This window comes from Sorex araneus, chromosome 2 (genome assembly GCF_027595985.1).
Source record: "Sorex araneus isolate mSorAra2 chromosome 2, mSorAra2.pri, whole genome shotgun sequence".
NCBI classification, from domain to species: domain Eukaryota; kingdom Metazoa; phylum Chordata; class Mammalia; order Eulipotyphla; family Soricidae; genus Sorex; species Sorex araneus.
The window spans coordinates 261611058-261624144 of NC_073303.1; positions in this window are offsets into that span (position 1 = coordinate 261611058).

Genomic DNA, 13087 nt, shown 5'->3' on the forward strand with positions numbered 1-13087 from the left:
CTTGAGGGGGCCCTGCTCCCTGTGGAGGACTGCAAGGGAGAAGGCTTTGGAGGGGCAGAGGCCACGGGACAGGGTTCCACTGGGAAGAAGTGCCCAGAGTGGCGGGCAAAGGAGGAGAGAGCCGTGGAGTGAGTGCTGAGGCAGGCCTCGGTCTGACTGGGACCCTTGTGTGTCCTCAAGCCCAGGCACGCAGGGCCACTGTCGCAAAAGAGGGCAGTCACACAGGGCTACTCCTGGGCTCTACGCTCACCCCAGCCTCCAGGAGCCACAGCGAGGCCCAGGCCTGCCGTCACGGGGTCTCGCCCTGGGGACCATACAGTTTTGGGGTCTTGGCGCATCCTTTGGAGACAGGCCTTCCAGCGCGGGGAGCCTCGGGAACTTTGCTCCCTCACGCCCCGAGCCTCCGGCCAGTTTTCCTCTGCGGAGCGGCCTGCCGCCGTGTCGCCCTCGCTTGCCAGTGACCGCTGGCCTGGCCGCCCGCCTCACTGGGCCGCCTGGCCTTTGAAGGTTGTTTTGGGGGAGTAGGAGAGGGTGCCTGTCGCCCAGGCGGTGACGTCTGGCAAACGAGCCACATCCGATTCAATTAAATGTCTCGCTGAAAAGAGTGCGGAGCGGCTAGGGTCCTGGGAGCGCTAAGTGAATGGCCGGCCAGGCAGCTCGCGATGACAGTTTGAAAGATTAGGGTGAGCTGAGGCCTGAAATATTACCGTTTAATGGGAGTGGGGTGGGGGGGACATCGAGGCTGCATCCGGAATCCCTGGTTTTAGTTGTTTTTTTTTTTTTTTTCACTGAAGAGTTCTGGAGGAAGGCAAAAAAAAATTTCTTTGCCAATCTGGTGGTGAGGGTGATGATTTACCATTTCTTTGAGGGTTTGGGGAAACCTTGAGCTGACAGCTGGGTCAGGTGTCATGAAAAGGGGAGGAAAGAAGACCCTCCCTATTTGGGCATAATTATGACTTTTTTCATGCCCTACCTGCTCAGTGGGTCCAGCAATCAAGTCTCGTAAAATAGGACCTCAGGCTTCCTGCAGAGAGGAAATGAGGTGGGGGGAGGGAAGACAGATAAATAGGTGCAAAGTCAGATGGGAGGGAAGTGCTGGTCACCGCGGAGAAGTCGCTCACTTTTCTTTTTGAGTCCTAACTGTTTCTGAGTTTGAATTTTTAAAAAGGAAAGCTTTTTAAAAATAGACGTTGCAAAGGTTGGGGGTGGGGAGGGAGGAAACCTGACTCTTCAGCCCCACCGGGAAACGCATCTTTCTCCCCTAGACAGGCCGCCGCAATGCCGCCGCCTCGCTGAGCGGCTCTCGGGCCAAACTCGAGGACAAACAAACCGCCTGGAGCCCAGAGAAAGGCCGAGGGAGGGGAGGCAAGAGCCGGCCTGAGAAGGGAGAGCGAAATATCTCTCCATCTATTTTCCTTGCCTTGTAAAGAGCTTCGGGGCTCTCAGATTCGCCAAATTCCAGGACGGCTGGAGCGCGCTCGGCCCGCACATAAAATATTATTAATTGAGAAGCAGTGGGCGCACCCCGAGCGGGTCGCCCTGAACGCCTGCAATCTGCAAGGCCGGCCGCAAAAGGTATATATGATTAATTGAAAGATAAGCTGGAACTATCACCGGGAATGTCATTAATGCGCCGGGGAGACGCGCGGTGGAGACAGGCGGCGTTATCCGCGGCGCTATCTTCAACAACGCCTCGCTCTCGGCCAGCGCCGGGGAAACAGATGGGGGTTTCTGTCTGGGACGCTCGCCCCGTGTTTATATTCCGGGAAGAATCGCAACTCGAGGGAGTCCCCGGCGGGCCCCCTGATAAATGAACATTAGCACTTTTTCGGACTACTGTATCAACAAAGGGGCCGCGGCGCGGCAATAATGGGCGAGAAAGCAAACAGAGGCCCGAGAGCGCGCCTCTGCTCTTCGTCCGGCTGATGGATGAGCCGCGGCGGCTGCGCGCCCGGCTCCGGCCCGGCCCGGCCCGGCTCCTTCCGGACCCCGCGCTGGAGGGGTGAAGGCATCGCCAGGGGCCGCCCCGGCCCCCGGCCCCGGCGGGCTCGTGCCGGGTCCCGGCGGCACCTCCTCCGGCCCCGCCGAGCGCCCCGCCAGGTGCCCCGCGCGCCGCGTCTTGCGCGCCGCGGGACCCGTTACCTGTCCTGGCGGGTCCCCGCTTACCGCGCTGGCTCCGCGAGGGCACGCGGACAGGTGGCCGGCCAAGGTCACCCCCGTGGGAAAGGAGAGCATCAAGATTTCAGCATGGAGCTGCCTGCTGAGTGGTCGACGTTAACTTGCCTAAGACCCCCCTCCCCAACTGGACACACTTCACAAACCCCACCCAGTAATGGGGGAGGGGGTATATTGTGGAGATTCTGAGGTAACAACTTTATTGTGATGGAAAGATGTGATGGAAAGAGTTGCATATCCATTTAAGCTCTACAGTTCAGTGATTCTCACTGTAGTGAAACCATCACACAGTTGTTTCGAGGAGGATTTTCCTCGCCCTAGGAAAGAAACCTGTAAACTCTAGCCATGGACTCCAACGCCCTTTCCCCACCTCCCACCTTCCCAGCTCTAGACAGCCACTAAATCCATCTACTTCCTGTCCGGAGATTTGCCTTCTCTACCTTTCCAGCAAACGCGCACCCCATGCCCTTGTGTCTGGCTTCTTTCACTCAGAATCTTGTTTTCGGGAATGCACATCCGAAGAACCCATCCGTGCTTGGTTCCCGATTGTGACCGGCTCATAGACTATTTCACGGATGCACCTTATTCATCAGTGGCATATTTGGGCATTTTTCATCTTTGGCCCGTTCAGAGCCTGGGGTGACGTCTTCTCTGCACCCTGACTCCGTTCGCCCAGACTCCCCTCGGGACAGGTTTCCAGGCCTGAGAACCATCTCTGAACGGCCAGGTACCCGCTCTGCGCCTTGCGGCCCCTGGGCAGTGGTCAGTAACAGGCTCCAGCTTTTCACTTCCCGAGGCCTCCCTCCCCCACACCACCCGGCTTAGCCACTGCTGCTTTCTGTCTGGATCTCCGGAAACACCGTCTTTGGCTTTTGACTCCCCTGCCCTCGAGCCTCTCCCCCTGAGGCTCAGGTGGGACTGAAAGGCTTCCCAGGGCCCGTCCCAGTTAGTGACCTATTGCCACAGCCCGAAAGAGCACAGTGGGCAGGTCCACCTGGCCCTGCACGTTGTGTCTGTTGTAGGGAGGCCGGGATGGTCAGAAGGAAAAAGCTGAGTGAGCCTCAGCATCCCCCAGCCTCCAGGGACTTGGGTGTCCTAGGAGTTTGGCGCTGTTCTGGGGCTGCTCCCCAGCCGGCCTGGGTTCCATCCTCCCTACCGAGCCACTGACGTTTAAGGTCGACCTTCAGCATATCGGCTTCCTCTTTCTCGCTCTGTCATTGCCTGTTCTTGGTGTCCCTTGGTGCTGCTTTTGGTGTCCCTGGATCCTTCCCACCTTACTCTTGGGAGAGACAGCCTCATGCTCCCTGGTGAGTGGTGAGGGGGACGGGGGTGTGTCTCACCCACGAAAGGAAACCAAAGGGGTTCACATGGGCCGAGGGTCACCTCTCCGCTGAACCTACAAGGTCCAATCAAGAGAAAGCAGTCACAATAAAGTGAAAGTGTTCGCACAGCACAGCGACAGTCACTCCGAGAGTTGAGAATTCCAACTTCATACAGAAAACAAATGAATTCAGCAACCAATATGATAGGTGATTAAGATGACTTTTTAGGATTACCTTAAGAGTAGTAAGACTAAGGCGCAGTTTGATATCTTTAAAGCAACAGTTACTATTGCTGTTATGCGCTCTCTGTATTCTCATTTATCTGAATGAATAGATCTTTGTCACTTGGAGAACTATCTTGATTTTTACAGAGGGTTATTATGCATTCAGGATATAAGAGTAAATGTTTAAAAGTAGCAATATGGGAGCTGGAGAGATAGTACAGTGGGGAGGGCGTTTGCCTAGAACGCAGCCAACCCGGTTCAATCCCTAGCATATGGTCCCCGAACACGACCAAGATTAATTCTTGAGTGCAGAGCCAGGTGTAAGCCCTGAGCATTATCACCTACAAATAAAGTAGTGGTGTGTACAAAAAGGTTAAGCTGCAGCAGGTGATTAAAATACTGATTTTGTAGTATTTGCGTATTTGGGAGAGTAAATGAAGAGACAAGAATCCTTGTGCACAGCAAAGCAAACAAAAACATCCCAAAACAAACAAACAAAAAAAACACCATGAGTGGAACCAAAGAGAAAAAAATGCAGGTTTAAATCAAGACAGCAGACACTAGGGCTGGAGTGATAGCACAGCGGGTGGGGTATTGCACTTGGCCAACCCGGGTTCGATTCCCAGCATCCCGTATGGTCCCCCAGCACCGCCAGGAGTAATTCCTGAGGCTAGAGCCAGGAGTAACCCCTGTGCATCTCGGGGTGTGACTCGAAAAGAAAAAATAAAAGCAGACACTGATTTCCACATGTGGAAAATGTTTCTCTAAATCAGCCTGTTCACAAAACAGCTGAAAACTTGATTTAGAGCTGGAGATCCTATCTGGTTTTTAAAAAGAAAAGAAATAGAGAAAAGGAACACAATAAAGAGAAAAAAGGCAACTTAAACAGGGAAATGCTTTTTTCACTAAGCATATTGAGAAAGATTTTTTAAAATTTTGACAGTTTCTTTGTTCAGTCATCCACTTACAATGTGAATTGGATGTGTAAATCAATGCTAAGCCTCTTCAGGGCAAATTGGCACTTTCATAAATTAAACATGCAGAACAAATATTTTCCTTTCTAGGACTATTCTGTAGTCATTCACATTTATGTAAGCAAGGTGTTTTTATTGCATCATATATATGCATTAAAAAAACTCAGGCAACGAATTAAAAATTAGATTCATCAACATAACAGTAGTAAAATCCATGAGAAAGAATTATGTTTTATATACTCACACAGATATGTATTGGTATATATTGAACTGAGATGTAGACGTTTTTGTCTTAAATGCAGCTATATGTATGCATGTTTCTGGATTTCTTTTGGAAGTATAAACAACTGGGAAACTAAGTTAGGCTCCTTCAGAGCAGAAGAAAGGGTGGGAGTCAGGGAAAAAACATGGTATTTTCCATAATAGTTTTCCTCCCAATGTTCTTTTTTCTCATTCTTCTTTTTCAAACAAACAAACAAACAAACAAACAAAATAGATGCATGTATTCAGCCTTAAGGAGATGTTCTAAAACACCAAGATAGGAATTGGGGAGATAATATAGTTTGCATGTGTCAGATCCTGGTTCTGCCACCAGCTACACGTACGATTCCCTGAGCACAGAGCCAGAAATAGACCCTGAGCACCGCTGGGTATTTCGCCCCACACTCCAAGGCAAACCTCAAACGTGGCGAATAACTTTCTGCCTTTACAGAAGGGGATGAGGCTCGGGTTTGCGGGGATATCTGAGCTGGGCCCCTCCGCACAAGGCACCCACTGAGCAATCCAGGGAATCCGTGCTTGGGGCCAGGACAGACAGCCCGTGGGGTGCAGTGCTCCAGAGAGGGAAGGGCGGCCTTTGGCACCCCCTTCCTCCTCCTCCTGGGTTAGCTGGACTCCTGTCCTCCCTGCAGTGACCCTTCATAATTCCTCCCTGACTGCCTGGCGCCTGCAAACAGTCTGGGGTGCACTGGGCCCCCCAGGCCCTGGTTTGGGGGGTTGTGGGGGTAGTGAGTAGGGCTGCACTGGCTCCCGGCTCCAGCCCGGCCCCTCGGCCAGCCTTAGTGTCTAGTAGTGTTTCTTTGTCCAGCAGACCTCTGGCCCAGGACCCTTCCCGAGCCCCTGGGCGCCTCTGCTGGATCTGCAGGCTGCCCTCACCAGGCCAGGGCTGCTCCCTGCCTCAGGCTCCTAAATGCAAGCATGTCCTACCTGCCTCTACTGCATACACCTACCTAGACTGGCGGGACTGGTCACCCCCAGCCCTGCCAGTTCGGGTCCACCAAGGCAGCCAGGACCCCCCTAAAGGGGAGTGCTCTCCAGGTCTGCAGTGCCTTGGGTCCCGCTCTCACCCAGCCCCGGCCCCACAAAAGGTCTTCTTTGTCTTCTTTGTTCCATGCGGGATTTCCTGCTGTTTGGGGCACCCCTCAACTCAGCACTGTGGTTCGCATGCCCCAGGAGTCCCAGAGGAGATGACAGCCTCCCTTGCCAACGAACACACACACACACACACACACACACACACACACGCTGTGGGATGATTTCTGGGTCCACGTTTTTAGTTGACTTGTCAAACATGTATTGTTTTTTTAAAGGAAAAAAAAAGAAAAGTAAATTTGAATATGCAATTAATTCCTTTAACTTCATATTGCTAGCTCCTGTTTTTTTTTTCTTACCCTGAGGGTTTTGTTAATTTCCTTATTGATTGCTTTTATATTTACATACTCCTAATTTTATCTTTCTAATAAAATACTCAATACACGCTGGATAAGAGATACGAAGTAACTGGCTGAGAGGAGGGTCCTGGCAGCCACCAAGTTCCCTTGAGGCAAACTGTTGCAGTTTTCTGTATTTTGTAAATCAGTGTTAGGGCAGAATGTAGCCTGACCTAAATAACCGCAGTTTAAGTGCACAGTTCCGGGAGTCTTGACACGTGGGCCGGTTAGAGCCGCGCTCTGAATATTTAAAAAAAAAAAAAACCCACATCAGCACACCCCAAAGGGCTTCCTTTGCCCCTAGGCGGCCCCTTCCCTCCAGACGTGTTTTGCAAATTTAAAGTGTCCCTCTAGGACGGCTCCCCCGCCCGTGTTCCCCGAAAGCTGTAGTTTCGGCGGGCGGACTCCTTTGCTTAGGGCTAAGACCTTCGTCTGAGTCACTTTCTCCTAAACCCTTTTCCGAGTGGCCAGGATCCGCGCGATCGGACTCCAGGGAGTGCTCGCGGGCGTCTTGCCCCTTTCTCTCCGGCCTCCCGCCGGCCTGCCCCCGGAGCCCCCCACCTTACTCCCGCGGCGGGGCTGCGCAGCGCGACGTCGGCGCGGAGAGGCTCCGGGGAGCCAGACCCCGTCCCCCGGGCTCGCGCGGCCGAAGGTCACGGCCGGAGGCATCAGGTGACGCGGCTCGGGAGTGAGAGGGGGCCCGGGGAACGTGGGCCTCGCCCCACGCCTTCCCCAGCAGCCTGCCCGCGTAGGCGCGCACCCCGCGGGCGCGGACCCCTAGCCGCGCCTACTCGGAGCGCGCCCTGTCTGCGCGGGAAGCGGGCACGCAGCCCCGAAGGCGAGGGTGGCGGGGCGCCGCGCGGTGCCCGGGGAGCCCGGGGAGCCGTGGCCCCGCGCTCTGCGGCCACCACGGCCACAGCGGCCCGCTCCGGTCGCGCCCGAGGTCCGCGGCCCCGGCGCCCGCTCTCCAAAGACGCGCGCCGCGCGCCAAACAGTAACAAAACCAAGCCAGCACCTGCGGGGCGCCGCACCCGGGCACCTCCGGGCACCCCCCGCCCGGTACAGCCCCGGGTGAGGGCAGGGGCGGTGGCCCCGTATCTCCGCGCGCTGCCCGGCTTTTGTCTCGGGGCGAGCGGCTTTCCTTCGGGAGAGATAAAGTAATCGATAGCGTCTCTTAAATAGCTCCGCGTTTCCTGTCGGGAGAGGAGTATCGGCGCGCACCAAATCTGCTCTGGTATGTCACCTTATCTCCCCCGCTGCTGTTGTCCCCAAACGCCGCCTGTCAAGGGAGACGCCACCCGCATTAGGACCCAGACTGGGGCCCTTCCGCTCGGGGTCACGCGCGGCGCCCTCGGCGTCCACCGCCCCAGTGTGTGCGGAGGGGGGGCAGTGAGGAGCCCGGGAGCGGGGTGGCGGAGAGACCCGCAGGGAAGTTGGGGCCTGCAGCTCCGCAGTAAATGGCCCTTTGCGGGAGCCTAAGGGCGCAGATTGCGGGCCAGGGAGAGGAAGGGGGACTTATCTTCTCTGTTTCTCTCTTTGGGGGACCACACCCAGAGATGCTCAGGGGTTAGTCCCGGTTCTGCACTCAGGAATTACTCTTGGTGGTGCTGGCAGGACCCTATGGGGTGCTGGGGATTGAACCCAGGTCGCTTCACGCAAGGCAAGCCCCCTACTCTGTTCGCTGCAGCCCCTCTTTCCCTTTCTAACGCTGGTTGCTGATCTGGCTAGAGGCTGTTTTCAGGCCACCCAGCGGGCTACCTGCTTCTCCCTCCACCCCTTTGGAGAGGAGGCTGCGGGCAGCGCCAGGTGTGCAGGGGCCCCTGGCCTCCAGGCATCTCCGCGGGGTACCCAGCAAGCATTAAGGCCGGCTGTGGGGACTTACGAAGAATTCCTTCCTTCCTTCCTTCCTTCCTTCCTTCCTTCCTTCCTTCCTTCCTTCCTTCCTTCCTTCCTTCCTTCCTTCCTTCCTTCCTTCCTTCCTTCCTTCCTTCCTTCCTTCCTTCCTTCCTTCCTTCCTTCCTTCCTTCCTTCCTTCCTTCCTTCCTTCCTTCCTTCCTTCCTTCCTTCCTTCCTTCCTTCCTTCCTTCCTTCCTTCCTTCCTTCCTTCCTTCCTTCCTTCCTTCCGAGCTCTGGGGGCTTCACCTCCCAACCTGCACCAAGTTGCAGCCAGGGCTGACATGCGCGGTGTAGTTCAGCGGAGAGGCCAGTCCTTCTTCCTGGCAAGGCCTGGAGGCCCAGCCCGCTGGACTTGGGAGGCCTTCTTGGGAGATCTGCGGGGCTGGGGCGGTCAGTGATGGCCTGATGGCCTCTTTCTGTACCCAAGTGGGTTGTTTCAGGCTTAATGCTTTTGGCCACCCCTGTCAGTTCTCAAGGCTCTTCAGTGTGTGCTGGGCCTCCCGGTGCCGAGTATCCGCCCCAGCCCTCGGAAAACAGCACACACCTGGGCAGTCCCCCCAGAACTTGGCCCACGAGCATGCACAAGCCCCCACCTCCCACACACAGGGGGTCCTGGGTTCCTTTCCCCTGGGAAGCTGCTGGCTTCCAGACAGCCTCTCTCTTCACTTTCTAACTTCCTGGGATCATCAGGGATCAGCCGGGTTCCTCCAGTTGCCCAGGAGGGGACCACCCACCAAGGAGAGCCAGGGCAGAGGCAGGCCTCCGGTGGGACCAGTGTGGCTGCAGTACCCTGGGACACATCACCCACGGCCCGAGGACAGCCTTCTCTCCGCCTTCTCAGTCCTCGCGGGTGCCCTCTTCCCTCCGTACCTGCCTTTATGATTTCTGATTCTTTTCGAGGGGAGCGTGACACACACAGCGTTGCTCAGGGGTCACTCCTGGCAGTGCTTGGGGAACCACGTGTATATGGTGCCAGGTTGGCCGAATCACTCCTGGCCAGTCTGGGGAACCATATGGGACGCCAGGGATTGAACCCAGGCCAGCTGCAATCAAGGAAGATACCTGGCTCCAGCTCCCTATCTGTGTTTTGCACACGCACTCGAGCCAGGTTCCTGGGAACGGGACACGCACACACACATGTATGCACATGTACTTGAGCCAGGTCCCTGGGAACGGGGCATGCACACACACATGTATGCACACACACTCGAGCCAGGTCCCTGGGAACGGGGCATGCACACACACATGTATGCACACACACTCGAGTCAGGTCCCTGGGAACGGGGCATGCACACACACATGTATACACACACACTCGAGCCAGGTCCCTGGGAACGGGGCACGCACACATGCATGTATGCACATGCACTCGAGCCAGGTCCCTGGAAACGGGGCATGCACACACACATGTATGCACACGCACTCGAGCCAGGTCCCTGGGAACGGGGCATGCACACACACATGTATGCACACACACTCGAGCCAGGTCCCTGGGAACGGGGCACGCACACATGCATGTATGCACATGCACTTGAGCCAGGTCCCTGGGAACGGGGCATGCACACACACATGTATGCACACGCACTCGAGCCAGGTTCCTGGGAACGGGACACGCACACACACCTGTATGCACACGCACTCGAGCCAGGTCCCTGGGAACAGGGCACGCACACACGCCTGCACTCGGAGCCAGGTCCCCTGCCCAGTTCCCTCTTTTGTGAAGTACCTGTTTAAATCCTCTGCCTGCTTTATTTTCTTCTGCAGGGGGGAGGGGGAGAATAGGCACACCCAGCAATGCTCAGGAATCATACCAGGTACGGCTGGGGGGACATACGGGGTACTGGGGGTCAAACCAGGTCAGCCCTGTGCAAGGCAAGTGCCCTGCCTGCTGTACTATCGCTCCAGCCCCCATATTTGTCCATTTCTTTTTGATTTGTGGAAGGTTTTAGGTACTTGGAGCTGAGTGGCTTGCTGGGTATATAGTGTGTTGGAAGAAGCTCAGTTTCCTGCCTGGGACTTGCCTGTTAACCTTCTTAATGCCAGAGCTCGCCGGTTTTGCTCTGTTCAGCTGTTAAGTTTCTTTTTGCAGGGAGAGGGCAGTCACACCCAACAGTGCTCGGGGATCACTCCTGGTGGTGCTCGAGGGACTTTATGCGGCATCAGCATTAGAACCTGCCTTGGCAGCAGGCAAGGCCGGTCAGTGCCTTGACTGTGGTCTCCCCTCTCGCCCAGTGATCGTCCCCTGATCTGGAAGGTGCCCGGGCTTGATCTGTTCTGTGACTCTGGGCTCCCTCTGGGCCAACCAGGATGAACTCCCCGGGGACCACAGCTCGGCTCTGAGCCCCTGGAGCCAGAGCAGAAGTGTTTTCCTTCCTCACCAGGGTGGGCAGACACGGCACCCTTCTGAGTGCAGAACCAGGAGGAAGCCCTGGGCATAGCTGGGGGTGGCCCCAGAGCACACAGCTCTGGTAGAAGGGAGGAGAGATGGCAGCCAGCTGAGCATGAAGCAGTCAGGTCCTTCCCTGGCACCAGACGGTGCCCCGGGCACTGCTGGGCGTGATGCCCAGGGAGCTGACTCAGGGTGGAGTGGAGTGCTTTGCACATGGGAGCCCCAGGTTCTGTCAGGCATGGCTCAGGACTCGGGAAAGAGCCGCCTGGAGTTCTTTCTTTCCTTCTTTCTTTCTTTCTTTTCTTTTTTTTTCTTTATGGGTCACACCTGGCGATGCACAAGGGTTACTCCTGGCTTTGCACTCAGGGATCACTCCTGGTGGTGCTGGGAATCGAACCCGGGTCGGCTGCATGCAAGGCAAATGCCCTCCCCGCTGTGCTATTGCTCCAGCCCTATGAATTGATTTTAATACTATTTCCTTGTAATTAATTCATAGACTTTGCTGGCTTTGCGTTTCACCTCCCGGCTCTTCAGTTTTGAAATTTCAGGTTCATTTTGTTTCATAAGACTAAGTACTGATGATGTTTTTCTCGTAAAAGTCTTGATTTGGGGGCTGGGGAAACGCAGGTGCTGCTTTGCCTGTGTGAGTCCTGCTTTGACCCCCAGTACCACGTGCCCCCACCCACACCACTGAGAGTGGTCTCTGGGCACTGTGGAGACCCCCTGCCATTTTCAGTTGCTAATAAATCACTATTTCTCTAGTCTCACCGCCCTCCCCAGAGATACTCCTTGTTTTCTGGGGTGTGTCTTTCTCCCTTTGATCTGTCACTCACAGCCCAGCTCCGAGCCTGGCTCTTAGCCCTTGAAATATGGTTTGTGGGGCTGGAGATTGTGGAAGTCATGGGGGCGGGTTAGGCAGTTGAGGGATTGGTACCAAAATATAAGTTAGGGGCTGGAGTGATAGCACAGCGGGTAGGGCGTTTGCCTTGCACGCGGCCGACCCGGGTTCGAATCCCAGCATCCCATATGGTCCCCTGAGCACCGCCAGGGGTAATTCCTGAGTGCATGAGCCAGGAGTGACCCCTGTGCATTGCCGGGTATGACCTAAAAAGCAAAAAAAAAAAAAAAAAAAAAGAAAAAAGAAACCAAAATATAAGTTAGCCCAATGGTCTTTCACAGTAATTTGCATATTTGAATTAATTGGGTTACACAATGAAATTGTGGGGGTTTTTGGTTTTGTGTTTTGTTTTTGCTTTTTGGGTCACACCGGTGATGCACAGTAGGTTACTCCTGGCTTATGCACTCAGGAATTACCCCTGACGGTGCTCAGGGGATCATATGGGATGCTGGGAATCGAACCCGGGTCGGTTGCGTGCAAGGCAAACGCCCTCCCCGCTGTGCTATTGCTCCAGCACCTGAAATTGTGGTTTGTGATAGTTTAGATAGTAGAAAAAAACTGTGTAGATTTTTCGTGGCCACAGTGGAGCTCAGGGCTGACTCCTGGCTCTGCATGCAGAGACCACTCCCCACATACTGGGGGTCCGTATGTGCTTCTGGGGATCCAACGGGCAAGGCCTTCCCCGTATTGATGTCGTCCTAGCCCCTTGACACTAGGAACAGTTTTCCGTTATCAGTGTGGCTCAGTGTTTCCCTTCGTGCTGCAGGCCGTCCTGCACGTACCACACACCAGTGCGTCAGCGTGCACACACTCGCCCGTCCTCAAGAGGTCGCGGGAGCACTCAGACCGAGCTGACCAGACGCGTGTGCTTTCTCTTCCCGCTCGGCCTTGGCCGCCTCCCGTGCCCGTGCCCAGAGCCAGAGCTCCTCCCCGCCTCGCTGAAGGCACACGGCCTGCCCCACCGGGCAGTCTGGGTGGAGCCCGCTTGGTCTCGGTTTGCTTTCACGGTGCTGGGATAGACCCCAGGGCCTTGTGTGCGCAAGCCCAGTGCTCAGCGCTGAGCCCCCTCCCGCCCTGGGAGCGGCCTCGTGCCTGGGGATGGGCTTTGGGCTCGCAGGCCCCGCTGTAGAGGGGCCGCCGCCTCTGCCCCAGGAGCCCCAGGAGCCCGGCTGGGGGCCTGCTGACTTGCCTGGAGCTTGCCAGGCCCGGCCGGTGGAGAGCGGCCGTGGCTGTGGAGCCAATGGGGACACCCCCGTGACGCCAGCCATGGCTGGGGCCCTCCGGAGGCACCGACGCCAAGGGGCCGTGGGACCACCAGGTCTCTGCCGAAGGTCGCGGCCCCCGGGCACGGGCAGTGGGCTCTCCCGAGGGAGGGGCAGGGCCGCAGGAAAGGCCCAGGGATGGGCACAGGCGGGCGCCCTGGGGAGGCGGCTGGTGGGCAGAGGGTGGGCAGGAGCGGATGTCCTCCTTGGCCACTCTGTGCTGACTCAGGGACAACCC